This window comes from Felis catus, chromosome C1 (genome assembly GCF_018350175.1).
Source record: "Felis catus isolate Fca126 chromosome C1, F.catus_Fca126_mat1.0, whole genome shotgun sequence".
In the NCBI taxonomy this organism is placed as follows: Eukaryota; Metazoa; Chordata; class Mammalia; order Carnivora; family Felidae; genus Felis; species Felis catus.
In genome coordinates, this window is record NC_058375.1 from 95,821,986 (window position 1) to 95,842,408 (window position 20,423).

Sequence of the window (20,423 nt, forward strand, 5' to 3'; positions counted from 1 at the left end):
CTTTCCTGATTGAAAAAAAAAAAAAAAAAAAAGCACCTAAGGATAATCTTCCCTCAGTGGAAACAGCACAAAAGCATAAAACCGCAAGTCAGGTAATACGGACTTAGGGCCCAACTCTACCATTTCTGTGCTATATGATCTTAGGCTGGTTCTATCACCTCGGAGAGTCTCAGTTTTCCCCATTGATAAAATGGGGATAATACTTCACAGGGTTCTCATGAGGATTAAATAAGGCAATCACATGGCATAAAGCCTAGAATATAGTAGGCAGTCAATGAGCATGTTAAAACCCCACATTTGGTTCAAAAGAAAGAGAGAGAAATAGAGAGAGAGATGATACGGATACAGAGACAGATCAATAGAGAGAAAGATGGTAAAGACACAGAGAGAGACTAGGGTCCAAGAAAGTCCTCCAAAGGAATGTTTGGTTTCTTTTTTTTTTTTTTTTTTTAATGCTTATTTATTTTTGAGAGAGAGACGGAGAGAGAGCACGAGCAGGGGAGAGGCAGAGAGAGAGGGGGACAGAGGGTCTGACATGGGCTCTGCTCTGACAGCAGAGAGCACGATGTGGGGCTCAAACTTATGAACCACGAGATTATGACCTGATCTAAGGTCAGATGCTTAACCGACTGAGCCATCCAGGTGCCCCAGGAATGCTTGGTCTCTGATAAATGTGGGAAGGGACTTCTCACACTCCCTCCTCTCCTCCCACTGTCTGCCAATATCGAGCCCATTTGGAAATCACAGATGTGGATTCTTCTGTCTACCTCCCCTCCCAAATAAACCCTCCAGCAGCATCAGTATTAATCCTGCCAAGTCGGATAGAGCTCTCCATCATGGCAGGGGACCCCCAGGATGGTGGCCTGCTCCCTCCTGAGAGTCGCTGTGCAACTTCATGGTGCGTCTGTTGGGGCACGAGTGGGCGGCAAGAGACAAAAGCACCAGATGATAAGGGAGGAGAACAGTGGGTCAAAGGTGAGGTCAAGGTGATAGTCAAAGGTCAGGAGTAGGGGTCATCTAAGCAGCCCTTCACAGGGCTCCTACCAGCTAGTCAGCAGCCTTGTCTCCATCATTCTCATCCCGGAAGACAATGAAGGTCCCCCGGGGGCTTGGCAGGTTAGGTTACCCAGTTCTGCCCCCTTCACTGACACTGTGTCCGGTGGGCTGAAAGCACACACTTGGCCTGCTTCAGGGATGCCTTGGGAGCCTGCTCCCACCACCACCTTCACTTGGGCCCATCCCTAACACTTACAGAGCCAAGAGCAAGAGAGTTCAATGTTATAAATCGAGCTAACAAACTGTGAGATAGAAAACATACTCTACCCTTGACAAATGCACCGTCATAAGCCTGGAAGGTTTCCATTTAAATTCTCAATCTCCTTGGAGCTCTGCTCTGGCACACAGAGCTGTGGGGAGAGATGACTTCTAGCCCCCAGCCTGATCCCCACCTCTTCCCACCCTGGGTTCTGTCTCACTCTTCAGGGACCCTGCACACACACGTGCACTTCCAGCCCGCATGTCTAAGCTCTGTCCACACCCCCCAGTGACACAGGTCATCTTTAAAGGGTGTGCTGGGATGGACGCCTACACAGACACTAGGACCAGCTTAGGGCCATTTGAGCAGGGAATTGCAAGTTCCTGGTTACCTGAATTATGGGGTAGAGAGGGGGTCACAGGCCTTGGATGGGCATATTCTCTTGGCCCCAAGGATTCCTTGCCCTTTGGGGAGGGTTATGGCTGGAAGAGGGCCAGAGTGGGACCCTCTGAAGTGCAGGGTCTAGAGCAGAGGCCCATCTTGCTCAAAGCATCCTGCACCTTCATCAGCATCATGACGCATACCAAACAGCGGGCCCATTCCCCCCAAAGGCAATGTAGAGAACATCTCCCTTGGGTTTGCTCCCCGCCTGGGCTCTCACCGCAGCCTCCCAGCCACGCTCCTGCCAGCTCCAGCCAGACTCTCTGAGTCCAAAGCTCCTTTGGGAAGAGACTGCAGGGGCGGAGAAAGGGAGAGCCAGGCTGGAGACTGAGGCAGCTGGAGCAGAGCTAGGACTCCTGGGGCAGGTCCCATTGTTAAGCAGGCCCCCCACCAGATTTAATGGAGCGTTTCTGCTGTGCTTTTCACAGTGTTGTGGCTCTTAATAGGCTCCCCCAGCAAGCCGCCCTGGGCCCACGCTGTCTCTGAGCAGCTGCTGTGCTGAGCGAGGGAGCGGGCGGCTCTCGTTTGCAGACCACGTGCCTGTCGCCTTCTCAGGAAGCCATCACAGCACATCCTGGAACAGGCTCCCAAGGAGGCATCACAGTTTAGTGCAATTCGTCAACTTCACAGCTGCTGCTTGGGAGGGTGCGGGTCTGGGAAAGCAAGCACCAAGCCGCTCAGGGCTCAGGAATGGGGAGCATTCCCAGGCCCCAGCGGGAGTGGGCAAGGCTCTAGCAAGACCCAGACTTCACCTCCAGCCTGTCAAAGGCCAGGGGCTTCCCCAGAGGTGGTCGGCCTCGGCCCTTTCCTGGCCCCAATGACACTGGGAGCCTGGAAAGTTGGGGAGAGAGTGGATTTGGGGCTGCCTGCATCATCCACTGGGTGTACGATCTATGGCAAGTTACATCACACCTCTAAGCCTCTGTTTGTCTATCTGTAAAATGGAAGTGTAAGTAATTCTTACTCCCAAGCCTGATAGTCAACTCCGGCTGTGCCAATTAGTAAAATATTGAAATACTTAGTAAAGAGGAGTAGTTCTCAAAGGGTGGTTTCTATACCAGCAGCAGCAGCATTGCCTGGCCACTTGTTAGAATGCAGGTTCCTGGGCTCCACCGCAGACCTACTGAATCAGGAACTCCAGAGATGGGGTCTGGTAATCTGTTTTAACAAGCCTTCCAGGTGAGGGGCACCTGGGCGGCTCAGTCGGTTAAACGTCCGACTCTTGGTTTGACTCAGGTCATGATCTCATGATTCATGAGTTCCAGCCCCGCATCTGGCTCTACCCTGTTGTGCAGAGCCTGCGTGGGACTCTTTCTTTCTCTCTCTCTCTGCCCCTCTCCCACCCCTCTCTTCCTCTCTCTCTCTCTCTCTCTCTCTCTGAGAATAAATAAATAAGCTTACCAAATAATAATAATAATAATAATAATAATAATAATAAGACTTCCAGGTGATTCTAAGGCAGACTAAAGTTTGAGAGCCCCTGATCAAGCCTCCCCCACCTCTGTCCCAACTGTCTCCCCACCATGATCTTCACCCCTTCCCAGGACTGCCCAGACCTCTGCCCAGTCCGGCAACCACAGGGTCAGCACTTAGCACACAGGGGCCTCCAGGCTCCTGTTCCAGCTTCTTCCATTCTGTTTGGACAATGCCCATGTCATATTAGTTTTTGAATATTTTTCATAACGGCCCTACCAAAAGGTTGTTGTAAAGACTGGGTAAGCGATATCTGTACAGCACTTAGCAGAGCACCTGCTGTGTGGAAAGCACTCGACTGCCAGAAGACGCCCTGATGTTATTCTGAGGACCCTCTGTTAGTCTTTGCAACCTTAGTACACAGCTCTGTCCTGAGCCAGCTCCCTTTTCATGTCTTTCTTCTCTCCCTCTGCAGTGAAGAAGCAGCCCACTGCTGACTCCCAGGGGTCACCAGCGCTCCCCCTGGTCCCAACCCACCTGGGATCAGTACAGAACCTCTGCTTGCCAACCCATGGACCCCATTCCTAAGGAAAGTATGCAGCCTTGAAAAGCCTCTCCCCTAACTCCCGGCAACCACTGATCTTTTCACTGTCTCCAAAGCTTTGCCTTTTCCAGAATGTCATATAGTTGGAATCATACAGTACGCAGCCTTTTCAGATTGGCTTCTTTCACTTAGTAATGTGCATTTCAGTTTCCTCCGTGTCCTCTCACAGCTCGATAGCTCATTTCTTTTCAGCGCTGAATAACATTCCTTTGCCTGGATGTGCCGCAGTTTTTGTGTCCATTCACCTACTGAGAGACATCTTGGCTGCGAGTTTTTGGTAATTGTTAATAGAGCTGCTATAAACATCCACGTGCAGGTTTTTGTACGAACATGAGTTTTCAATTTTGGGGGGCACAGACCAAGGAGCACGATTGCTGGATCGCATGGTAAGAGTATGTTTAGTTTTGTAAGTTCTTTCAAACTATCTTCTGAAGTGGCTGCAGCATTTTGCATTCCCACCAGCAATGAGTGAGAGGTCCCACTGCGCCCCACGCTCACCAGCACTTGGTGTTGTCAGTGTTCCCGAGCTGACCCTTCTACCAGGTGTGTAGTTGTATCTCATTGTGGTTTTAATTTGCATTTCCCTGATGACAGGAGATGTGGACCATCTTTCATAAGCTTATTTGTTTCCTATGTCTTTTACCTGTTTCTTAATCAGGTTGTTCATTTTCTGATTGTTGAGTTTTAAGAGTTCTTTGTGTATTTTATTATTTTTTATTTTTTTTAATGTTTTATTTGTTTTTTTTTTAATTTTTTTTCAATGTTTATTTATTTTTGGGACAGAGAGAGACAGAGCATGAACGGGGGAGGGGCAGAGAGAGAGGGAGACACAGAATCGGAAACAGGCTCCAGGCTCTGAGCCATAAGCCCAGAGCCTGACGCGGGGCTCGAACTCCCGGACCGCGAGATCGTGACCTGGCTGAAGTCGGACGCTTAACCGACTGCGCCACCCAGGCGCCCCTTATTTGTTTTTGAGACAGAGAAAGACAGAGCATGAGTGGGAGGAGGGGCAGAGAGAGAGGAAGACACAGAATCCAAAGCAGGCTCCAGGCTCTGAGCTGTCAGCACAGAGTCAAACGCGGGGCTTGAACTCACAAACTGTGAGATCATGACCTGAGCCTAAGTTGAACGCTTAACCAACTAAGCCACCCAGGTGCCCCTAGAGTTCTTTGTATATTTTAAATAGCAGTCCTCATTAAGTATGTCTTTGGCAAATATTTTTCCACCAGTCTGTGGCTTGTTTTCTCATTCTCTTGATGTCAGTTTATGGTTTTTTGGTTCTGTTTTGTTTCAGTAACAAAGAGACAAAGTGTAAAATTAGTAAACATTTAGGGAAAGGTGAGTGTTACAAGATCTCTCAAATACCCCACAGTGAAAGTTCTCCTGAGGCCCAGGGATACAGGCCAGATGGCTCTAACATGTCCCGTGGCTCCTGTCCCTTATGTCCACTCATCTCCAATGACAAAGCTCTGTCCTTAGATAAGGAACTCCCCAGCCAATCTTCCCCAGAACAATTTTCTGCTTCAATAGACAGATAATCAGTGATTCTTAACCCCTTTAAATGCCACTGACCTCGTTGAGAATCTGACCAAGGCTCCAGGCCTCTCCCCAGGAAAGTGCACAAACACAGAAGCACACACACAACATGCCAGCTCAGGGGTTCACAGACCTCTGAAGCCCACACAATGCTCAGTGACCTCATGTTAAGAGGTTCTGCTGGCAAGGGAGAACAGAAAGACCTGAGATGTTAAGAATAGTCAAGATGTCAGGGCACCAAGGAGCAAAGTAAAGTCATTTTCTATTTCAAGCAAACCCCAAGCTCAAGTCCCAATCTTCAGAGCCCCCTAGGCTCTTTCCTTGCCAGTGTCTCGCTCTTTGGAGATCTGGCAAAGAACTGAAGAAGTAATGGTGGCCATAGCTTGGAGAGGTCGTCTACCCCTGGTCACACTGACCTCATGTAACTCTGACCCAAAGCAAATGAGCTGTCTACCCCCCTGCCACCTCTGGTGGCAGTCCTACTCTAGCTGCAGCGACACTGCCCCCCTGGTGGTGTCTCCCCTCCACCCCACAAGGCCTTCTAGCTGCTCAGCTGGTGGTCCAGCTGTGTGGGGTCTTTGCGGCTTACAGAGGAAGAGGGCTGGGAGCAGGGTGAGGCCAGTGAGGCATTGAGGGTACAAAGTTTAAGAGACTACTCACTCTTAGGACCCTGCAGAGAAGTTCATACGAAGACATCTGGCCACCAGCCCTTCCTGCCTGTGGAAACAGGTGGCTGTCAGCAGAATGGAAAAACTTACGGCCCAGCTATAATGAGTTGGTTCGCTCCCTGGCATTTCACCAGCTTCAGGCCCACTTTTGGTGACCTTTGAGAGGGAGGGAGGGAGGGTCAGCTCCCCCAAGGAAGAGAGAGCAGAGACCCTTGTTAACAGACACTGGAGGGGCCCAGAACTGCAAGGAAAAGGTCTTTCTCTGAGCCCCTGCCTGGGACCAGTGAATGTGCAGTCTTATCTGCAGTGGAGAAATGGAGGGATCGTGCCTTTGTGGGAGCTAAGGGTGGGCACTAGGTTCTGCCCCTCACACAGGGGCGCCTTCCCTGGGAGAGTTTCTCCCAGCACCATTCGCCCACATGCAGCCTCCATGAGCTCACCCAAGCCCTTGTGAAGCATTCACACATATTTGTCTCTAGAAATAGATCACACTGCCCTGCAAACCCAAGTTCTTCCCCTGACTCTTCCCCTGCTTCCCCCTCCCCCAGTCTGTCAGCTGCCTAAGGCTTCCCCAGGCTGCCTGGGACTAGGAAATGCCAGCCTATTGCTGGGGAGGTGGGGGGCACCCACCTCACCTTCTTCCCTCTGGCTGTAGTAGCTGAGGAGAGGAGTGAGGTGTTGAAGACAGTAACTGAGAATGGCAGGAGGTGGGGACCATCAACAGCTACTCTGAGGTGTGAAGCTGGTGAACTCCTGCAAGGTCAATAGGATGTGCAATTCGTCCTTAATCTCCTTTCAGAAGTGGGAGTCTTCACCCGCCAGATCCCCCCAGTCCAGGCAATCCAGAAGGCAGCAAGCCCTCAACACAGGGTGAGGCTCCCCCTTCCCACACCACACACCCCTTGGTGCTCCTCATAATCACCCCGTCACCCAGACTTCATCCCACCTGCCTGCCTCCACTACTGTGTCAGACCTAGAAAAGCGGAGACCACGGAAGGAGGTAGGAGATACATACACAGAGGACATGCTAGAAGTTGAAGGTTTTCCCTAGCCCTCACTACTCAGGGAAGATGGTTTCCAGGGTTAGGAGGATAAAGGCAATGAGCCTATAAAAGAGTTGTCCTAGAGAGAATGGTGAGACTATAAATGACGTGACGTCTTCATAACAAGAATCACGTGTCGTGCCACTGAAGGCTTCTGGAAAACAGAACAGAAGTCTGGAAAGTCAATGTGGCTTCATGAGACAACGCCACTCCCACCTCGCTCTGAGACACCACACAAGACGTTTTTCCTTCCTGGGCCTCAGGCTCATGGCATAAATATGTATTGAGCATCTTCATTATGCCAGGCACTGGGATAAGTATTGGAGATACAACGAATGACAGCATTTATTACATGCTTTTTATGTATGGGTGCTATTTTAAGCACTTTGCATATACTATCTCATTTAATTCTCTGGGGCGCCTGGGTGGCGCAGTCGGTTAAGCGTCCGACTTCAGCCAGGTCACGATCTCGCGGTCCGTGAGTTCGAGCCCCGCGTCGGGCTCTGGGCTGATGGCTCGGAGCCTGGAGCCTGTTTGAGATTCTATGTCTCCCTCTCTCTCTGCCCCTCCCCCGTTCATGCTCTGTCTCTCTCTGTCCCAAAAATAAATAAAAAACGTTGAAAAAAAAATTAAAAAAATAATTCTCACACTGAACTATGAGGTAGACACTGTTATTATCCTCATCTTACAGATGAGGACACTGAGGTACAGAGAAATTAAACAACTTGCTCATGGTCACTAGTGTAACCGAATTTGAACCCAGACAGTCTGATCCCAGACCATGCTCTTTTTTTTTCTTTTAATCTAGATGGTTAGTTTTGTTTTGTTTTGTTTTGTTTTAAATTTACATCCAAATTAGCATATAGTGCAACAAAGATTTCAGGAGTAGATTCCTTAGTGCCCCTTACCCATTTAGCCCATCCCCCCCCACAACCCCTCCAGAAACCCTCAGTATGTTCTCCATATTTATGAGTCTCTTATGTTTTGTCCCCCTCCCAGTCCCCATATTATTTTTGTTTCCCTTCCCTTATGTTCATCTGTTTTTTTCTCTTAAAGTCCTCATATGAGTGAAGTCATATGATTTTTGTCTTTCTCTGACTGACTGATTTTGCTTAGCATAATACCCTCCAGTTCCTTCCATCCACGTAGTTGCAAATGGCAAGATTTCGTTCTTTTTGATTGCCAAGTAATACTCCATTGTATATATATACCACATCTTCTTTATCCATTCATCCATCAATGGACATCTGGGCTCTTTCCATACTTTGGCTATTGTTGATAGTGCTTCTATAAACATGGGGGTGCATGTGCCCCTTCGAAACAGCACACTGTATCCCATGAATAAATGCCTAGTAGTGCCATTGCTGGGTCACAGGGTAGTTCTATTTTTAGTTTTTTGAGGAACCTCCGTACTGTTTCCCAGAGTGGCTGCACCAGCTTGCCTTCCCACCAGACCATGCTCTTATAACTACTACTGTATACTCCTCTCGAGATAAAACAGATACATCCCCTGCTTCATGAACCTCACAGTCTAATGTGAAATATGGCCCATGGGAAAATCTGGTCCACTGCCTGTTTTTAGAAATAAAGTTTTTTTGGAACACAACCACGTTCATTTGTTTGCCTGTTATGTCTGCTTTCACACTGCAACGGCACTCCAGGGGCAGAAATGAGTGGCTGTCTCACAAAACTTAAAATAGTTGCTATACAGTCCTTTACAGAAAAAGTCTGCCAACTCCTGGTCTAATGAAATAGAACTTTCTTGCCTTTCCTTGGGACATAAGAAGGACACACAGAAGTAACAGTAGGGAAAATACTTTGAGCTCTTCAGTCTAAGATATGACCAACGCACATTGGTGTATCAGAGCATATCCAGCCTGTCATCCAGCTACTACTCCATCTCCAGAACAATCAGCCAGAATGATGTGGGAGCAGTCTGCTCCCAGTTGTCCCACTGCCACTCGATGTCCTGGGCCCAGAGGATACAGGTGGGGCACCAAGTGGCAAGAGTCATAGCTAGTTACAGTTAGAAGATCCGCATAAAAGGAAGGAAGAGACACATTCTCCGGGGCCCAGACAACGCAGGCAGCATGGGAGATGTCTCCGCCTCCACCCAGAGGGGTTGCTTACTGATCCATCTAATCATTCTATATTTATTAAGCACCCACTATATACCAGGCCCCAGGATGGGTGCTGTGCTCATAGGGAGTCCCACTATGGATACGCGTCAGACAAAATCACACACTGGACAAGGATTAGACAAAAACCACCATACTGTCCCTTCTAATTCTAGGATGCTTTACTTCCATATTCTTCACTGCAAGGAAGGCCTCCATACTTGGGTCTTCAGTGGTGCACAGGAGAGAATCAAATCTGAAGAAAGCTACTCCGCTAATTTTCTTCCTTCCAGTTTTTTCTTAATTGTACCCCATTCTATTGCAGAGTAGCTTGCTCAGCAAATAGCAATAAATATGGAAATACATGCATACATACATATATATATGTATATATATATATATATTATAAGCCCAAGTTCTTTTATTTAGCCTTGATTAAATGGCACCTAATGAATAAATCATTAAATAAAGAAGTTATTGATACAAGTGCTCTGTGGATGCAAACCCGGGGTTAGCATGGGCCTGTGCTTACATGAAAAAGGTTAGAAAATGTTTACATATCAGACACAAAATTTAGGTTAAATCCATACTTTTCTGTATCTTGTCACTAGAAAGTTGAGTTTCCATCTCAGTCTCTTTATGGAAAAAGACGAAGAGCGTTTTCTATAACATGGAATGGTTTGAGTCCTAAGGACAGTCGATGCATCATCACGAGCCCGTTAAAGTTTGCTGAAGGAGACAACATGTGTTGCAACGTTTGCTGTAGAAAATTGCTCACTTAAAGTCGCTAAGCCGTGTTTATCAAAGGAGGTTGACTTTCCTCGCCAGCCTCGCTATAATTAATCCACCGACTATGACCTCACTGGTCTTGCTATAATTCAGCCAGTGAAAAAGACCCGGCAGAGCCGCTCAAAATTAGGAACAGGACTAAAGGCATTACATTCTGCAAAAAGAAGAAAAAAAGGGGGGGGTGGTATTTTGAAAGTGAAATAAACAAGTGGTTCTAACAGATTAACTTCAAAACAGCATGCAGAATCTGAATTTTCCACAACAGGTGAATTCTCATGTAAGGAGGCTTAATGAGACTCCGCCTGAAGATTTTTTCCCTCTCTAATGCCAGCACATGAGCACCTCTTCAGGTCACTGCCTGAGGCTCAGCCACTGCTCAGTCCTACTTCCCTCTGAGTCTGAAGCAAATAGAGAGAGTGCCTCTTCTCCACCAGCCACTAGTCAGAGCCCCCCACACCCCCTACCTTCCCTGCAGCTCAGCTTCATGGGAAGACGCTAGGAAGGCTGGCAGGGAAGCTGCTGCCTGGGGAGCTCAGGAAGACTCCAGCTGTGCTCCTGCCCCAGCCCAGAGCCTCCCCAAGCCAGAGAACCTGCCACTGGAGAAGCAACTTGCTTTTTAATGCATCTTCTCCTCCCAATCAGGATCAGAGAAGTGATGCTGTTGATGAGAGCTTTTGGGGTTAGACACAAACATTGATGGAATGACAGTTGGAAAAAGACAGATATGATGTCATGCTCGTGTCTCTCAGGGGAGCTGGCTAGATGGCCGCAGCAGGGCTGGCTGAAAACCATGCGGTAGTATCCATTCCGGCCTCCCAGGTCAGGCATATCCAGACTGGAAGGGGTGGCTGTTCTCCTCGACACACCCTGCACACGTCCCAAGAAGCAGCTTCTAGGTTCTAGTGGAACATATGGCTTGTGCAGCTCCTGGAGGAGACTCACAGTGGGGCTAGGTTTGGAATGATCAATTGCTCGACTGAAAATAGTGTAAACTGTTCTTAATTTCTGCGCTAAGCTAAACTAAGAACCAGACAGGTACCAAAGAAGTATCGAATCCTCACAGACTCTCAGGCACTGAAGACATCCAGACACCGCCCCCCCCCCAGGGCAGTCAACCACCCTCCCTCCCCACAGTGAGAATGGCCAACTCAAGACGAAAACCTCCAGGGAGGCAACGTCTACCTCATTCTCCTTGTCCTTCTCTTCCTTTCCATGTTTGGCCTTCTCAGCTTCTTCTTCCCTCCTTTTCTTCCTCTCCCCTCACCCCTTCTCCCCTTCCTTTGCCCCAACATCCACCCCTCCCCCTCCCCATTTCCTTCCCCCCCCCAACCGGCAACCTCTACCTGTTGACTGACCCTGGCATCCTCTATCTGTTGGCCCGAGGCCTCACATGCTCACAGAAAAGAGTTTCTCGCAAACTCAGGAGACAGACATGCTAATGAGAAGGGCCAATACCATGAAGAATCCTAGTACAGAACTAGGGGCTCATTTTTCTCAGCCTGACCTGGAGGACAAGATTGTATTGTATCCTGTTGCGAAGGCTGCAAGGGGCAGTGTCAAGGACATAGCCTCTAAGTCAGAGAGACTGGGGTTCGAATGCTGGCTCTAATAATTTCTAGCTGTGTGATCCTCCCTGTGCCTCAGTTTCTTAATCTGTAAGAGTGGGAACATTAATACCTATCTCAGAGCTGTTGTAAGGATTCAAAGAAGTAATGTAAAGTATGTGCCCCATGACAGGTGATCAATAAAGTGAGCCCCATCCCTTTTCCTTTCCTCTCCTTTATGTAAGTCAGGACTATGTCTCCCTGATTATTCATGACTTTCTTGCAAGATCAGTTCAGGAGACTGTCCGGACCCATCCATATTATATACTTCACTACACCCTCCCAGATTGTAGGACAAGTCAACATCTGCAGACTGTTCCATGTCTTCTATCAGGCACCTGCTGGGCCAGGTCAGAAGACCATGGTTAAGAGTCAAGCAAGATCAGCCTCTGAGAGCAGCCATATATGAAAGGAACAGGGTTCTAGGTGGCTCATGTGGTCAACAAGGTTCCCAGGAGCCTGTTGACAATGGATTCAATTTCACCTCCCTTTTTTAGCCCTGGAGTGCTCAGCCCTCAAGCAGCTGATGCCGAGACAGCTGGTTCACGTCATGTCCCCCTGTGTTGGCTACTTCCTCCCAGAGCCTGTTTAGAGATGGGCCTGCTCCTCTGAGCATGGTAGTCAATCAGGACTCCCCTTCCTGCACGGAATTCCACCCCTGATACCAGGCATGCATACCTCCATGCAGTCAGACCACTGGATATTTTCTAAGGGTCTCCCCCTGGGCCCCTCTCCATCCTCAAGAAGAGGCAGGGCCTATATAAAGTCTGGGGGGAAATACATAGCTGTGCATTCAAAGGGTTTTTTAGAATAAAAGCCATGATAATAGCCAGTAACATTAGTATAACACTTCGAAGTTTCTGCAGAACTTTTATCCATTTACACCCTGTCAAAAAGCACGCTAACTGCTATAATGAATGATCCAAAATTTCAGTGGCTTTAACATCATAAAAGTATTTCTTGTTCTCATTACAGTTGCACGCAGGGGCAGAAAGGAGGGGAAACTCCATCTTGCATAGACACTGGGGAACCAGCCTCCTTTCATTTTATGGCACTGTCATCCCCTAGAGCCTCCAAGTCCTCCAGTTCTAGAGCTGTGACAAGGAAAGAGAGAGTATGCGAGATCCTGTAGGAGGTTTCTATGGGCCCAGCCTGCACGTGGGCAGGGTTCCACCCTCACTCAGGGCCAGATCTCAGTCAACATGGTCCATATACTTCAGGGGAGGAAAGGAGACAGGACTTGGTAAGCAGCACACTGTCTTTGCTATAAAACCATGAGACAGGTAGTGTTTTTCTGCACAGCAGACACTAAGGCTCAGAATGGTTGACATGACCAATACCATGGTCAGTAAATGGACAGAGCAGCATCCGAACTCAAGTCTTCCAGCTCCAGTCCATCCTTCATCTCCCTCCTGTGGATACATGTTGCTGAGCAAGCTCCAGAGTCTTAAGTATAACCCAGGTGCTGCCCATGCCACCTCCTTTTCTCCTTACCTCCAGGTATTTGAAAGCCAGAGAGATATTACTACATGACTTCTTCCCACTCACTCCCAACCAACCCCTTCTCCTTCCACACCACCAGCGTCAGATCAAGCCCTCGTCTTTGAGCCCTTTCAAACTCAGCCAGGACAATGAAGGCATTTAATAAGCACGTTTACATTTTTGGCCCTGACTCAGGAAACATGGCCCTTGACTTGAAAGAGCTCACAGCCTAATGAGAAAGACAGGAATGCAGGAAACCACTGTAACCAGACTTGATCAGACAACAGCAGAGGTCTCTACAAAGTGCTACAGGAACACAGAGGAGCGAGAGATTGATTTTCTCAGGCTCTCAGAGCCAGTCACAGAGAGCAAGCAATGTTCGTGCTGAGCCATGAGTCAGGAATATCTTAGCAGACAAGGCGGATGAGGCACCGAGGTCAGAAAGGAGCACATGCACAGACATGAACAGGGAAATGAGATGTTTGGGCAAGTCCCAACCATAGAAGAGAGGGAGAATTCCATAAGGGATTCTCGGAGATCTGGGATTTCAGATTCTGGGGCCCAGTAAGGTATTCTGTTGCAGAAGATCTCCCCACACCCTGTGACCAAAGGGCAGGGTTCCCATGTCCTCAAGACTGTTACTTACCTAGAGTGCAACGAGACATTGCTTACACAACACTTTGCTATTCAGAGGCCATTAAACATTATCTCACCGCACTCATCGTTTTGCCAATGAGGAAAGCAAATCTCTGAAAAAGTTCAGCCTCTCCGCTGTTAAGCAGCAGGACTAAAATGCAAGCCCGGATCCTGTGCTCTAAACCCAGGTATTTCTACCTGAGTCAGTAGATGGGGGAGGGGTGCCCTGGGAAGGGGCGCTGCAGGGCCCTTCCAGTGTCTCTATCAGAGTCTTTTCTAAAATGAATGGAAGTGGAGGGGCGCCTGGGTGGCTCAGTCAGTTAAGCGTCCAACTTCAGCTCAGGTCACGACCTCACGGTTTGTGAGTTCAGCTCAGGTCATGACCTCACGGTCCATGAGTTCAAGCCCTTCCTCTGGCCCCACACTGCCAGTGCGGAGCCTGTTTGGGATAATCGTTCTCTCCTCTCTCTCTCTGCCCCTCCCCTACTCGTGCTTTCTCTCTTTCAAAATAAGTAAATAAACTTCTTGTAAACTTTTTTTTTTTTTTTTTGAGAGACAGAGGGCAAGCAGGGGAGAGGCAGAGAGAGAGAGGAAGACACAGAATCCTAACCAAGCTCCAGGCTCTGAGCTGTCAGCACAGAGCCCGATGTGGGGCTGGAACCCACGAACACGAGATCATGACCTGAGCCGAAGTCGGACACTCAACCTACTGAGTCATCCAGGGGCCCCGATAAATAAACTTAAAAATAAATAAATAAGGGGCGCCTGGGTGGCGCAGTCGGTTAAGCGTCCGACTTCAGCCAGGTCACCATCTCGCGGTCCGTGAGTTCAAGCCCCGCGTCAGGCTCTGGGCTGATGGCTCGGAGCCTGGAGCCTGTTTCCGATTCTGTGTCTCCCTCTCTCTCTGCCCCTGCCCCGTTCATGCTCTGTCTCTCTCTGTCCCAAAAAATAAATAAATGTTGAAAAAAAAAATTAAAAAATAAATAAATAATAAATAAATAAATAAATAAATGGAAAGGAAATGGATAACAACACCAATTCTTTTGCCTTCCCATCCTCACACATGGAGCTGAGAGCTAATTTTGAGAATCCATTCCTAGGGGATCCTACTTCAGCACCCCAACCTAAGGAATAAAGAGATTTCCCCTGACTCTGGGGAGCCCCTATCATCCCTGCCCCCAAGTCATCTCTAGTTTCTTCCAGGAAGTCACTAGAAGACAGAACAAACAGTAGAATCAGGGACAGATAATGCCAGATGCCAACACAGAAGAGAACACCGTCTCTTTGTGCTCTGTGACCTTCACAAACCCACTGGGGACTTACACAGAAAAACATGGGGGCAGCAAGCACCTTGTCTGCAATGTCACCCTGCCTTCACCTCCCCTCTGTCCCCCATGCCCAGGTCCCTTCGTTTCTCTTTCTCCCTGTTTTTTCCCTCAGCCCAGAATTGGATCGAGAGAGCAAAGACTGATGTTTTCAGTGAGGTTCTCTGCAGGGAGACGTGCCTGCAGGAGTTGACCAGAGTTCCTTCCTTCTCCTGTAGGAAGAATGCTGGCGAATGAGGGGGCCTGGTGCTCCTCCCAGGGGACATGAAGGCCAGCACCTCGGAAGCTGCTAGTTCTAGCTTGGGGCAGAGATTCTTCAGAAATGACAGAAACCCAGGGCAGCGGCCGCTTTCCACCTGTTGTTCACTTAAAGAAGCAACCATATTTTCCAAATCGGAAAGGGAGCTATAGTCTACTCAAGGGACTTTTTTCTGATTTATTACATTTGTTTATATGCAAAGCCCTATAAAGGTATGCAGATTAAGTCACATGAAGTTATGCATTTACTGAATTATATTTATTTAAAAGGATAATACATAAATATAGGACTATCCCTAAAATCCAGTGTGCAAGGCTGCCTTTGGTACAAGAGAACATAATTCCTTCTGTAATTGTTTCTCCCTACAATGAGTGGCAAAGGAGGAAACAAGAAAATGTGGTGCCCCAAAACTGAAAAAGATTTGGGGACAGGTCTCTTTAGATAGCACCTAGTAGAGGAAGGAATTTGGGGCCTCCTTAACTGTGTTGAAAATGCCCCCTGCTCTGTGCCTCCATTATTGCATTTATCACATTATATTGTAAAACATTTGTTTTCTGTAGATACCAGGGTCTCTTTGAGGCCAAAGACTGCACACTTCTCATTTTAAACACTCTGTGCTCAGTGCAATGCCTCATAGGAGCCCAATAAATACATGTCAGGTGATTCATCCATGAATCGGGACACTATAAGTTGTGCCCACCAGTAAACCAATACTCTCTACACTTGTTACAGTCTGTGTTCTTAAATTTACTTGTTTCCTTAATGTCAAAGTAAATTTCTTCAAAAAACAAAAACAAAAACGTCTGTTGGTTGGACCACGGAGAGAAGGATTTGTCCATGCCTACATTAGTGAAAGCAAGGTCAAGGTCCATTGTAAAGGGAGATGAAGACCTTGCATGAAGAAAATTGTCAAGCCTTAGGCAAAAATTCTTAAAGGAACCTGAGTTAAGAGTGTGCAGCCATGCTGGAGAGGATGTGGAGAAACGGGAACCCTCTTGCACTGTTGGTGGGAATGCAAATTGGTGCAGCCGCTCTGGAAAGCAGTGTGGAGGTTCCTCAGAAAATTAAAAATAGACCTACCCTATGACCCAGCAATAGCACTGCTAGGAATTTATCCAAGGGATACAGGAGTACTGATGCATAGGGCCACTTGTACCCCAATGTTCATAGCAGCACTCTCAACAATAGCCAAATTATGGAAAGAGCCTAAATGTCCATCAACTGATGAATGGATAAAGAAATTGTGGTTTATATACACAATGGAATATTACGTGGCAATGAGAAAAAATGAAATATGGCCTTTTGTAGCAACGTGGATGGAACTGGAGAGTGTGATGCTAAGTGAAATAAGCCATACAGAGAAAGACAGATACCATATGGTTTCACTCTTACGTGGACCCTGAGAAACTTAACAGGAACCCATGGGGGAGGGGAAGGAAAAAAAAAAAAACAGGGAGAGAGCCAAAGCATAAGAGACTCTTAAAAACTGAGAACAAACTGAGGGTTGATGGGGGGTGGGAGGGAGGAGAGGGTGGGTGATGGGTATTGAGGAGGGCACCTTTTGGGATGAGCACTGGGTGTTGTATGGAAACCAATTTGTCAATAAATTTCATATAAAAAAAATAAAAAATAAATAAATAAATAAATAAATAAATAAATAAAGAGTGTGCAGCCAAGCCCCAGGCCATAGAAATTCTGAGGGTCATTCAACACAAAGGAGTCAGGAAACCAGCCTGACAGTGGAGCCACCCGCCAAAAAAGCAGACAGTTCATCCCAGAAGATCTAGCACGAACTTGCTGAGAATTTCCATCAAGAGTCCCTGGAACTTCAACACAGGGATCTTTTATAGGTGCAGCCAACCACACCGTGGCGTCTGTTTCCCGGGGTGTCTTCTGGGCAACGCAGATAGAGCGAGAGTCCATTGCAGCTGCCTTTTCATGAACTGTAGGGACCCTCACACATTCTTTTTTGCTTGTGCCTCAAAGGACAACGCTTCACATGCCTGTCCCCTGCTAATCCCAAAGAGAGGGAGTTTGATGACCTTGTGGACATGAGCACTATCTACACAAATAAGGAAAAACAGCTGGCTCTGCTTAGTTAGTTAATACAATTCCGTTCCATTTATGGGAACAAACATCTCCCTCACCAGGGAGCTCAACAACAATAGATGTACCAAGCACTTTCCATACAGTAGACACAGTGGATACAGCCATGTATTAATTAGCTAGGCTACACTTCCGTAACAACCCCCAAAGTTCAGTGATTGAAAACACAGGAAGCTGGCTTCCTTCTCATGTGACAGCCCAGGGAGGATGTTCAGGTCTTCCGCCACCGTTCGGGGACCGAGGCAGCCAGCTTCCACAGCAGCCTCCAAGGTCCCTTTGGGCCTTGTCACCATTTGCAGAAAGTGGCAAAGTAGAAAGGAAGCAGCATGGAGGAGGCACTCTCCTCTCTGGGCCTGAAGGATACATTCCAGTGGGAAAGACCTGGTCTCTCCTAATTGCCACAAAGGCCGAAAGAAGCAGGGAGCTACCTTTCTAGACTTCCTCACCCCCAAACAGTTGGGCTAATCAAGCACAAGGGTCCATGGCAGTGGGAAGTACCCTTCTGGTGGAGACCCTCTCCGGGCTGGTTCCTGGGCTCCCCCTCCCCCTCACCGCAGTCCCTAACGCGCCTGCAAGGCGGGGTGTATCGCCCACCCCAAAGGCACTCCCTCACTCAGTCAACATATACTTATTGTTCGTATCATATACCAGGCATGGGGCTAGGTGCTGGGGACATAAGTCACACACGGCTGATGTCTCCACAGAACTGACATTCTTGTGTGCTGGAGATGCAAGACAAAAGCCAACCAATCATTCAACACGATTTCCTAGAGCAGTAACAGTTTTAAAGGAAATAAAACCACCATCGTGGGAGTGAAAGTGTAGAGTCAGAGGGCTACTTTGGATGCAGAGGTCAGGGAAGCCCTCCCTGAGTCCTAAGAGGAGAGGGGACAGTCACACAGATGGCAGAGAAGGCTTGGGCCCAGCAGCAAGTCCCAAAGCCTAAAGCAGGAATGGACTGGGCAAGTCTGAGGACCAAAGGGAAGGCCAGCATGGACAGTGCCCCATGGGGAGGGCAGTGGCCTGAAATGAGACGAGAGAGGTGCACAGGGCCATGTTGCAAAGAGTGAGCCACGGTAAGAGGTCATTGGATACTCAGCTAATGTTTATTGAGCCCCAGCTAATGCTTATTGAGCCAAGAGACTAAAGATACTACACTGAAGAACGAAATCCCTGCCTTGGTGGAGCCCACACGTGCCTGGGAGAGACAGAGTCAATAAACAAATGAATACATAAACAATATCACATCAGGAAGTGGGCAGAGCTCTAAGGGAGATGAAGCAGGAAATAAGAGGAGATTGATGGGGCTGCTATTGTACACGGGACAGAAAGGCAAGGCCTCTGGTGAAGTGAGCAGGCCTGAAGGAGGTGAATATCTGAGGGAACAGCATTCCAGAGAGCTCCTAGGGTTGCCCGATAAAATACAAGATGCCCGATAAAGTACAGGATGCTACTTTTGAAATTCAGATAGGGTCACCTGGGTGGCTCAGTCGGTTAGGCATCTGACTCTTGCTTTCGGCTCAGATCATGATCTGATGGTTCATGGGTTAATGGTACGGTGATAGCATGGAGCCTGCTGGGGATTCTCTCTCTCCACCCCTCCTCTGCACTCTCTCTTTCCCTCTCTCTCCCTCAAAATAAATAAAATAAATTTTAACAAAGAAAAGAAAAAAAATTCAAATAAACAAATATTGCACAGGGCATACTTGTACTAAAAATCATTCATTGCTTATCTGAAATTCAATGTTAGCTGGGCACACTGTATTCTCAGTTGCTAAATCTGATGACCATCAGAGAGAGGGAACAGAAAGTGTGAAGGCCCCGAGGCAGGAACATGCTTGGCATGTTCACAGCGTAGCATGGAGACTGCTGTGGGCGGTGAGGCTAGAGGGGGCAGAGGCCACACATGCAGGACCCTAGGGTCCTGCAAGCACTCTGGATTTCCTTCTACATGGAGTAGAAGACCTGGGAGGGTTTTGAGCAGCTGTGTGAAGGACAGAAAGAGAAGACATAGGGCTGCTACTGTACTCGTCCTGCCTCCAGAAGGTTCAAATGGAGGAGGTCGAAGATCAAGGTTATTCCAGGTTCAAACATTCCGCTGCACTATGCCTGCCACTGTGTAGCCACAGAGATGGGAAGAAGAGAGTTTGGGGACCACTCCAGCTAGGATCCTCATTCCATGGGCAGGGATCAGGTGTACCCTCTCCCGACTCCCTTTCTCTCATTCTTCTCGAGGAAACAGCATTCCAGAGAGCTCCTAGGGTTGCCCGATAAAATACAGGATGCTACTTTTAATAATCAATGTGGACCGGAGGGCTTGTCAGGATGTCCAGGGCTTGGGCCATCACTATTTCTTCATCACTGTTGCATAAAGATAAGTGCAATTCATGCTGCAGCTCCCAGGCCTTCATGTGCCCCCCAGGCACAGTCCTGGAACCCACGGGCACAGCCGCCATGACACCACTCCTTCTTTCCACCCAAAATGGAGCAGAGTCCATGCCTGGAGAAATTGGCCTAACTGTTCTTCTGTCTCTTTTCTTGACCTATCTGTTCTTCTATCACGTCTACACCATGAAAGTAGGAAAGGAGGGGCTGGGTTTCTTTGGGTCCCATCACTGCTATCGATTCTCTGCCCTGCCGTCAGCAGTCCTGTGCCTACGGTCTGGACTCCTGGTGTTCCAGCTGTCAGCTTTAATCATCAGCAAGAGTAAACACAGGCAGATACGGTTTCCAGGATGCTCTGTAAAACTTCTCACACTGAGCTTGAAAAGGAACATTTTCTGGGATTGACTGGGGACATGTGACTCTCCAAGCAACCAGAGTCCAGCTAAGAGAGGATAAGGAAATTACCAGGACAAGGCCAGTGGCGGGGGGGGGGGGGGGGGGGGAAGGTCCTTCCCTTAAAGATGCGATGGAAAGAGGTTTCCTTATGACTTCTTAAGAAGAAGCTCTAGGGGCGCCTGGGTGGCGCAGTCGGTTAGGCGTCCGACTTCAGCCAGGTCACGATCTCGCGATCCGTGAGTTCGAGCCCCGCGTCGGGCTCTGGGCTGATGGCTCAGAGCCTGGAGCCTGTTTCTAATTCTGTGTCTCCCTCTCTCTCTGCCCCTCCCCCATTCATGCTCTGTCTCTCTCTGTCCCCAAAATA